This window comes from Zea mays, chromosome 8 (assembly GCF_902167145.1).
Source record: "Zea mays cultivar B73 chromosome 8, Zm-B73-REFERENCE-NAM-5.0, whole genome shotgun sequence".
Classification (NCBI taxonomy): domain Eukaryota; kingdom Viridiplantae; phylum Streptophyta; class Magnoliopsida; order Poales; family Poaceae; genus Zea; species Zea mays.
Genome location: NC_050103.1, coordinates 2,468,413 through 2,478,971, shown reverse-complemented (window position 1 = coordinate 2,478,971; position 10,559 = coordinate 2,468,413).

Sequence of the window (10,559 nt, the reverse complement as noted above, 5' to 3'; positions counted from 1 at the left end):
GTGTGAACCTTTTACACCTGTATAAACTATACACTTGGGCAAACTAGTTAGTTCAATTATTTGTGTTGGGCAATTCAACCACCAAAATTAATTAGGGACTAGGTGTAAGCCTAATTCCCTTTCACCAGGGCCTAGAGCCAAGTGCGAAAAGCTTTTGCAATATACATGAGTTATTATATGAGACGAAGCCCTGGGGTAAAGAGCAATATCATAACAACTTTGGTTGTTACAGCTTCGGTGCTCGCTCTGGATCAAGCTGTCTCGTGCCAACCTTTCGGAAGAGATGGCCCGGGGAATGGATGAAGGAATGGTTCTATGTAAAAAATGATTTGAAGGTTCGAGAAGATATTAAGGATATCATCATGTGCCCTATCTGGCAGCGCTTCGGACTCCGGAAACCGAAGGTAGAAATGGATGAAGTAGCCGAAGAATGCCAACAGGCCTTTGGCGTAGTCTGCTCTTTTATTGGGACAAGAGATTTAATACAAGAACACATTGCCTTCAGAGTGTGGCCACTTGCAGATAACTGGGAAATGCCGAAAGAAACTGTTAAAGAAACTGACGAAGGTGGGCTAGTCAGGCTGAAGTATACATTCAAGTACGGAGACAAGTTCGTTGAACCAGATGATGATTGGTTAAAGAGCATTGAGACTGTAAGTGATGAATTGCTTGGGGTATATTCGAAGGCCGAAGACACTGCATTGTCAGCGGCCTTCAGAGGCCGAAAAAAGAAAAGACTCAACCGAGTATTTGATGCAATTGGTTTTGTCTACCCCGACTACCGCTATCCAGCGCAGGGCCAAAAAAGAAAAGGCACAACTTCTACGAAAGAAACAGCTTCAGCCGCTCCTAGCGAGCCAGCGCCGAAGAGAAAAAGGGTAAAGGTTCTCACACACCGGCCACGCTATATTGAACCAGCCACGGTGCCTGAGTTCGCCGGTGAAACCTCTTCGGCCACCGAAGCTAAAGATTCAACTCTGCTGCCAGAAATCAAAGAGTTGGCCGAAGTGCCAGTAACAGAAAAGATGGAAGAACCAAAGACTGAAGAAGCAAAAACATCAGCTGAGGGAGTAAAAATATCAGAAATTTTAAGTCCTTCAGGAGAAATTGAAGTAGCAAAAATTTAAAAGGGGCCAACAGTGACCCCGAAAAGAAAAAGAATGGTTAATGTGTTAGATGTTTTGGAGACAATTAAATCTTCAAGCGTAACTCCAAAGAAAACTGCTGAAACTTCTGAAGCGTCTGCTGAAGCATCTGTTGCTGAAGCTTCGAAGCAACAGACTGGAACAGAAGCCGGGCCTTCAGAGCCAACCAAGGTAAAACCTTTGGAAACAGAAGAAGCGAAAATTGCAAAGGCAACCGAAACAAATGAAAATGTCAGAGCCAATTTTGGTTGAAGAAATTGATACTGCTGCCCCCGAAGCACCTTCCAAAATATACGATTATATTGTGCGACACGCTTCGGGGAAAAAATTATCCGAAGAAGAAGTTTTTGAAGCTAATCACTATGCCAAAGAATTGAAATATCCGAATGGGGCACTAGTGTTCAATGGGACAAACGAAGATGACTTCCTTTACTGCCTCCCAGGCAACAAAGAATTATCCGTCTGTCGGGAGATGGCTAGAAGTATGGGGTTTCCGAAGCTTGAAGCTGGACTCTGTGCTATGACGAAGGACGATCTTGCAGATAGTCTTGCATATAATAGCCTGAAGGTATGAGAACTGCGTGTTTGGAAATTTTATAATTTGCAAATCATTCTTTTATTCTTATACCAACTCTTTTACATATAGGGTTTAATACTAAGCAACGCGTTGAGAGCGCAAAAGAATGCCGAAGATGAGAGCTATGATATTGCTTTCAACAACCTACGATCAGAGGTTATTAAGCTGAGAAACGAAGCTCTGGAAAAAGATAAAATTCTGCTTACATTGGTGGACAAAATAAAAGAGGACGAAGCTGCCTCAAAGGCCCAAGCTGAAGCTCAAAGACACGAAATTAAAGATCTTCAGAAACAGCTAGCTAGAGCTAAAGAAGAACGTATTCTTGAAGAGACAAAACGAGAGCTTAGTGATCAATGGGCCATTTATTTAGAAATAAATGTTAAAGAGCTTCGTGCATCCCAGAGAAGATGCTATGTTAAATCCATAGAATGTGTTAAGAAGATAAAATCCAGCTTCGCCAACGTTGGCGCATTCTCTAGTGAAGAGAATTTCTCAAGGGGCAATCCTGAAGGTCCGATTGAATGGATCAGTCACAAAGCTGAAGCCTTCGAGGAAATTTTGGATAGCCGCGGAGACATATGTGCTTTTTCGGGTGCTAGAGGAATTGCTACTGTTTTGGAGAGGAAAGGTTGCGAGCATGTAAAATCTTTAGCGCAGACCGAAGCTACTTTGTCCTTGGAAGACATTAAAGACCCCTCAGCCGAAGCAAGCATGGTCGGCTGAAAAATTTTCACCGATATTTGGGACAACGGCGGACGAGAAATGGCTCAAGAAATTATTCAAAAGAGCGAAAAAGGCATCCACGATGCTAGAAAAATAGCAGAGGCTGCTGAGAAAAGTACAGAGCCCGAAGGGCAGATAGGTACTAATTAGTGATAATTGGCTCTTCGCTGTAATCTTTTGATTTTGAACTTGTTCACGGCTTGTAATAATATATACGTACCTTTTCTTTTCTCAGAACCTGCTGAGCTAGTTCCAGGCCCTCAGACAAAGGGGGATGACGAAATTAGACAAATGGCAGAAGCCATCATGGATAGAGTTGTTGATCAACTTTTAAATGAAGCTGCAGAAGTAGTCTTAAAAGAAGATTAAATGCTACTGTAAAAACATTTAGTTTGTAATGTTTGTCAAAAATCGTGTAACATTATGTAACATATTAGCTGTTTATAATTTCATTTTTGACGATGCATGAAACATCATACACATACCATTTTTGAGCCTTCGGCGAAAAAACACCTTCCCTTCTTTTCATGCTTCGTAAAAATCAATAATCAATCCTTGTAAAATCAATAACCAATAGATCCTTTCATTTCAGTAATTGACGAAGGTATAACTCTTCAGCGGCTATTTCTTATGCCTTGTCAGTAATTCTTTAAAACAATCTTCGGCCATCAATATCAAAACCCTCCCTTCTTGCATTGTTGATGCACTATGATGTATGATGTTATGCTATGCGAATGATGTAATGTTGTGCAAAAATGATATTTGCCGAAGATTGATGAAATTAGCGTTTATTTTTCGCTGTAAGCCTCCCTTAGGAGCTTCTTCGCCTTTTACTTCAGCGGAATCAGCGTTTATTTTTCGCTGTAAGCCTCCCTTAGGAGCTTCTTCGCCTTTTACTTTCAGCGGAATCAGCGTTTATTTTTCGCTGTAAGCCTCCCTTAGGAGCTTCTTCGCCTTTTACTTTCAACGGAATCAGCGCTTATTTTTCGTTGTAGGCTCAGAAAACTTACACTGCGCTCCCTTAGGAACGACTTTTTGTTGCTTCGAATAAATTGTACTTTGTTCCTTAGAACAAGTTTTTGATAACTTTGAAAATCCTCCTTGCCAACATAAATTCTCATGCTTCAGCAGCTTAGGCCTATGGAGAAGATATGTTTTTATTACAGAAAAAAGCGAAACTATTACAAAAAATTGAAAGGCGATAAAAGACATTAAAAGTACCCTTAATTGTTCCTTATTAAAAAGAAAGTAATAGTGAATATGAAAATGCGAAAGAGCTGCTGCTGAGGTAGGATATTTGTCAGTAAATGTGCTTCGACTCTGGCACAATGCAATTGACTGTGCGAGCTTCGGACTCCTCTCTGAAGTCCCGCTGAAGGTTATTGCGCTGACTCCCTTCTGGCTGCTGACCTCTTTGTGTTGGTGGTGGTGGTGGAGGCTGCTGCCAAGATGCTTGGGGTTGGCTTGCCGAAGCAACAGAAGCTGCGGGGTGGTTGCCTACATATTCTGGAATATAAGGCGAATGATACGAAGCGGTATGCATGACCTGCTTCGGCTGACTTTGTTGCGCTGCTGCTTCTGCTATCTCCTTCTGCTTCTGGATGGTAACATGGCACATCCTGGTGGTATGACCCTTGTCTTCACCACAGAATAGGCAGTAAATTTTTCTTGGCTGATCTCCAAACCTTCCCCCGAAGCCCCTGGCGCCTCTGCCCCTTGGCGCTGACGGTCGAAAAGAACTTTGCTGCTGCCCCGAAGCTTGTGAAGAGTATTGTGGCCTTTGCTGCTGGCTCCCTCGATCATCACTTTGAGTAGAGTTATGAATTGACCTAACGTGCCTCGGATGAAATCTTCCTCCAAAGCCCCTGGTCATTTCAGAGAACCTGAATGCTTCCTCCCTTCTTTGGCGGAAGTCATTGTCAGCTCGGATATACTCGTCCATCTTCTGGAGCAGCTTCTCCAAAGTTTATGGTGGCTTCCTGGCAAAGTATTGCGCTGAAGGTCCCAGCCGAAGCCCCTTAATCATGGCTTCAATGACAATTTCATTGGGCACTGTTGGCGCCTGTGCCCTCAGACACAGAAACCTTCGGACATACGCCTGAAGGTATTCTTCGTGGTCCTGGGTACACTGGAATAGAGCCTGAGCGGTGACTGGCTTTGTCTGAAATCCTTGGAAGCTAGTTATCAACATATCCTTCAGCTTTTGCCATGAGGTGATTGTCCCTGGCCGAAGAGAAGAGTACCAAGTCTGAGCGACACTCTTGACGGCCATGACAAAAGACTTTGCCATGACTGTCGTATTGCCACCATACGAAGATATGGTTGCCTCATAGCTCATCAAGAATTGCTTCGGGTCTGAATGACCGTCATACATGGGGAGCTGAGGTGGCTTGTAAGACTGGGGCCATGGTGTAGCCTGTAATTCTGTTGACAAAGGAGAAGCATCATCAAAAGCAAAATTTCCATGATGGAAATCTTCATACCAGTCCTCCTCATTGTAGAAACCCTCCTGATGGAGCTCTCTGCGTTGAGGCCTTCGGTTCTGGTCATCTTGAACAAGATGACGAACCTCTTCCGACGCTTCATCTATCTGCCTCTGAAGGTCAGCTAGACGAGGCATCTTCTCCTTCTTCCGTTGAACCTGTTGCTGAAGCATTTCCATGTTTTGGATTTCCTGGTCCAAGTCGTCCTCCGGAGGCGTTGGACTAGTAGCCTTCCTCTTTTGACTTCGGGCCTCCCTGAGAGAAAGGACGTCCTGATTGGGATCCAGCGGCTGTAGAGTACCAGCCCCTGTCGCTGAAGCTTTTTTCGGCGCCATGACGAAGGTGATGCTTCCCGAAGGTGTTTAAGGCTCAAAGAATGGAAGTGAGTTCACCGGAGGTGGGCGCCAATGTTGGGGACTTGTTCTCAAATGCTATGAATCAAGAACAAGGCAACATAAAATGTTAAATATCAAAGCCCTTCGTCCTTCGGATCATTATTTCCCTTCGGATATAATGAATCTAGGACGAAGGTCATGAAGGACATACCTTCATGATCATGCTAAAAGATGGAGAACATTCATACAAAGTACATAAAGTAACATAACTTTTGTAAGTATTATTATTAATCTATTTTCATTTATATTACTTGTGTAAACAATAGTAAATTACAAATGTACCTTCGGCTTGAAGGAATGAAAATACAGGCGTGACGCAAAAGTGAATGCCAAGTCAGCGTGAACAGTACGGGAATACTGTTCACCTATTTATAGGCACGGGTCGCAGCCCATGCAAAATTACATTAATGCCCTTTACATTTATCAATAACTCTATAGTAATTCTTCGAGGTCTAATTTGGCTTTTCATCTTTAAGTCGGTTTCCCCTTTCCCGCCGTTATGCCAAAGCTCTTCTGCACATAGCTTCGTGATCGTCTTATCCTTCGTCGTGATCGCCGTCCCAGTCAAGCTTCGTCTTAACCATGCTCTTGTATACTCGCAATCTAACTTCGAAGGTACCTGTTCACATCTTTCTCTTGGAAAACATAGTCACAAGCTTCGGGGCAGCAGCAAAGTTCTTTTCGACCGTCAGCGCCAAGGGGCAGAGGCGCCAGGGGCTTCGGGGGAAGGTTTGGAGATCAGCCAAGAAACATTTACTGCCTATTCTGTGGTGAAGACAAGGGCCATACCACCAGGATGTGTCATGTTACCATCCAGAAGCAGAAGGAGATAGCAGAAGCAGCAGCGCAACAAAGTCAGCCGAAGCAGGTCATGCATACCGCTTCGTATCATTCGCCTTATATTCCAGAATATGTAGGCAACCACCCCGCAGCTTCTGTTGCTTCGGCAAGCCAACCCCAAGCATCTTGGCAGCAGCCTCCACCACCACCACCAACACAAAGAGGTCAGCAGCCAGAAGGGAGTCAGCGCAATAACCTTCAGCAGGACTTCAGAGAGGAGTCCGAAGCTCGCACAGTCAATTGCATTGTGCCAGAGTCGAAGCACATTTACTGACAAATATCCTACCTCAGCAGCATCTCTTTCGCATTTTCATATTCACTATTACTTTCTTTTTAATAAGGAACAATTAAGGGTACTTTTAATGTCTTTTATCGCCTTTCAATTTTTTGTAATAGTTTCGCTTTTTTCTGTAATAAAAACATATCTTCTCCATAGGCCTAAGCTGCTGAAGCATGAGAATTTATGTTGGCAAGGAGGATTTTCAAAGTTATCAAAAACTTGTTCTAAGGAACAAAGTACAATTTATTCGAAGCAACAAAAAGTCGTTCCTAAGGGAGCGCAGTGTAAGTTTTCTGAGCCTACAACGAAAAATAAGCGCTGATTCCGCTGAAAGTAAAAGGCGAAGAAGCTCCTAAGGGAGGCTTACAACGAAAAATAAACACTGATTCCGCTGAAAGTAAAAGGCGAAGAAGCTCCTAAGGGAGGCTTACAGCGAAAAATAAACGCTGATTCCGCTGAAGTAAAAGGCGAAGAAGCTCCTAAGGGAGGCTTACAGCGAAAAATAAACGCTAATTTCATCAATCTTCGGCAAATATCATTTTTGCACAACATTACATCATTCGCATAGCATAACATCATACATCATAGTGCATCAACAATGCAAGAAGGGAGGGTTTTGATATTGATGGCCGAAGATTGTTTTAAAGAATTACTGACAAGGCATAAGAAATAGCCGCTGAAGAGTTATACCTTCGTCAATTACTGAAATGAAAGGATCTATTGGTTATTGATTTTACAAGGATTGATTATTGATTTTTACGAAGCATGAAAAGAAGGGAAGGTGTTTTTTCGCCGAAGGCTCAAAAATGGTATGTGTATGATGTTTCATGCATCGTCAAAAATGAAATTATAAACAGCTAATATGTTACATAATGTTACACGATTTTTGACAAACATTACAAACTAAATGTTTTTACAGTAGCATTTAATCTTCTTTTAAGACTACTTCTGCAGCTTCATTTAAAAGTTGATCAACAACTCTATCCATGATGGCTTCTGCCATTTGTCTAATTTCGTCATCCCCTTTGTCTGAGGGCCTGGAACTAGCTCAGCAGGTTCTGAGAAAAGAAAAGGTACGGATATATTATTACAAGCCGTGAACAAGTTCAAAATCAAAAGATTACAGCGAAGAGCCAATTATCACTAATTAGTACCTATCTACCCTTCGGGCTCTGTACTTTTCTCAGCAGCCTCTGCTATTTTTCTAGCATCGTGGATGCCTTTTTCGCTCTTTTGAATAATTTCTTGAGCCATTTCTCGTCCGCCGTTGTCCCAAATATCGGTGAAAAATTTTCCGCCGACCATGCTTGCTTCGGCTGAGGGGTCTTTAATGTCTTCCAAGGACAAAGTAGCTTCGGTCTGCGCTAAAGATTTTACATGCTCGCAACCTTTCCTCTCCAAAACAGTAGCAATTCCTCTAGCACCCGAAAAAGCACATATGTCTCCGCGGCTATCCAAAATTTCCTTGAAGGCTTCAGCTTCGTGACTGATCCATTCAATCGGACCTTCAGGATTGCCCCTTGAGAAATTCTCTTCACTATAGAATGCGCCAACGTTGGCGAAGCTGGATTTTATCTTCTTAACACATTCTATGGATTTAACATAGCATCTTCTCTGGGATGCACGAAGCTCTTTAACATTTATTTCTAAATAATTGGCCCATTGATCACTAAGCTCTCGTTTTGTCTCTTCAAGAATACGTTCTTCTTTAGCTCTAGCTAGCTGTTTCTAAAGATCTTTAATTTCGCGTCTTTGAGCTTCAGCTTGGGCCTTTGAGGCAGCTTCGTCCTCTTTTATTTTGTCCACCAATGTAAGCAGAATTTTATCTTTTTCCAGAGCTTCGTTTCTCAGCTTAATAACCTCTGATCGTAGGTTGTTAAAAGCAATATCATAGCTCTCATCTTCGGCATTCATTTGCGCTCTCAACGCGTTGCTTAGTATTAAACCCTATATGTAAAAGAGTTGGTATAAGAATAAAAGAATGATTTGCAAATTATAAAATTTCCAAACACGCAGTTCCCATACCTTCAGGCTATTATATGCAAGACTATCTGCAAGATCGTCCTTCGTCATAGCATAGAGTCCAGCTTCAAGCTTCGGAAACCCCATACTTCTAGCCATCTCCCGACAGACAGATAATTCTTTGTTGCCTGGGAGGCAGTAAAGGAAGTCATCTTCGTTTGTCCCATTGAACACTAGTGCCCCCTTCGGATATTTCAATTCTTTGGCATAGTGATTAGCTTCAAAAACTTCTTCTTCGGATAATTTTTTCCCCGAAGCGTGTCGCACAATATAATCGTATATTTTGGAAGGTGCTTCGGGGGCAGCAGTATCAATTTCTTCAACCAAAATTGGCTCTGACATTTTCATTTTTTCGGTTGCCTTTGCAATTTTTGCTTCTTCTGTTTCCAAAGGTTTTACCTTGGTTGGCTCTGAAGGCCCGGCTTCTGTTCCAGTCTGTTGCTTCGAAGCTTCAGCAACAGATGCTTCAGCAGACGCTTCAGAAGTTTCAGCAGTTTTCTTTGGAGTTATGCTTGAAGATTTAATTGTCTACAAAACATCTAACACATTAACCATTCTTTTTCTTTTCGGGGTCACTATTGGCCCCTTTTAAATTTTTGCTACTTCAATTTCTCCTAAAGGACTTAAAATTTCTAATATTTTTACTCCCTCAGCTGATGTTTTTGCTTCTTCAGTCTTTGGTTCTTCCATCTTTTCTGTTACTGGCACTTCGGCCAACTCTTTGATTTCTGGCAGCAGAGTTGAATCTTTAGCTTCGGTGGCCGAAGATGTTTCACCGGCGAACTCAGGCACCGTGGCTGGTTCAATATAGCGTGGCCGGTGTGTGAGAACCTTTACCCTTTTTCTCTTCGGCGCTGGCTCGCTAGGAGCAGCTGAAGCGGTTTCTTTCGTAGAAGTTGGGCCTTTTCTTTTTTGGCATCGCGCTGGATAGCGGTAGTCGGGGTAGACAAAACCAATTGCATCAAATACTCGGTTGAGTCTTTTCTTTTTTTCGGCCTCCGAAGGCCGCTGACAATGCAGTGTCTTCGGCCTTCGAATATACCCCAAGCAATTCATCACTTACAGTCTCAATGCTCTTTAACCAATCATCATCTGGTTCAACGAACTTGTCTCCGTACTTGAATGTATACTTCAGCCTGACTAGCCCACCTTCGTCAGTTTCTTTAACAGTTTCTTTCGGCATTTCCCAGTTATCTGCAAGTGGCCACACTCTGAAGGCAATGTGTTCTTGTATTAAATCCTTTGTCCCAATAAAAGAGCAGACTACGCCAAAGGCTCGTTGGCATTCTTCGGCTACTTCATCCATTTCTACCTTCGGTTTCCGGAGTCCGAAGCGCTGCCAGATAGGGCACATGATGATATCCTTAATATCTTCTCGAACCTTCAAATCATTTTTACATAGAACCATTCCTTCATCAATTCCCCGGGCCATCTCTTCTGAAAGGTTGGCACGGGACAGCTTGATCCAGAGCGAGCACCGAAGCTGTAACAACCAAAGTTGTTATGATATTGCTCTTTACCCCAGGGCTTCGTCTCATATAATAACTCATGTATATTGCAAAAGCTTTTCGCACTTGGCTCTAGGCCCTGGCTCTTCACAGCCCAGACGAAGACTCCCATTCTTATTATTGCTTCAGGGGTAAGTTGATGAAGGTAAACCTGATATATTTTCAGAACTTCTACCACAAACCTGCTTATAGGGAATCGTAGCCCAGCTTTAAAAAAGCTTCGGAAGATCACGACTTCATTATCTTCGGAGTCGGCACAGTCCTCTCTCCGTCATCTGCCCTAACGATGGACATATCTCGAAAATATCTTCCCCTCATGTTTTCAAGGTGACTTCGCCCAATAGTTGATTTTCCGAAGACTGAATGGCTTGGTCGCCATGGTCGATCTTTGGAATCCTCACCCCCGCTGTCTGCATCATAACTATCACTTTCACCAGTATCTTCAGATAAGCCTTCCAAAATCTCCCTAGTAATTTTCTCTGTATTTGTTTTTGCTATTGATTCAATAAAGCCCAGATTTTTCTCCTCGGAAAGGCTCAGCTTCACTCCGGCAGCAACTTTCTTTTCCTGAGACATCCCTTCGGAA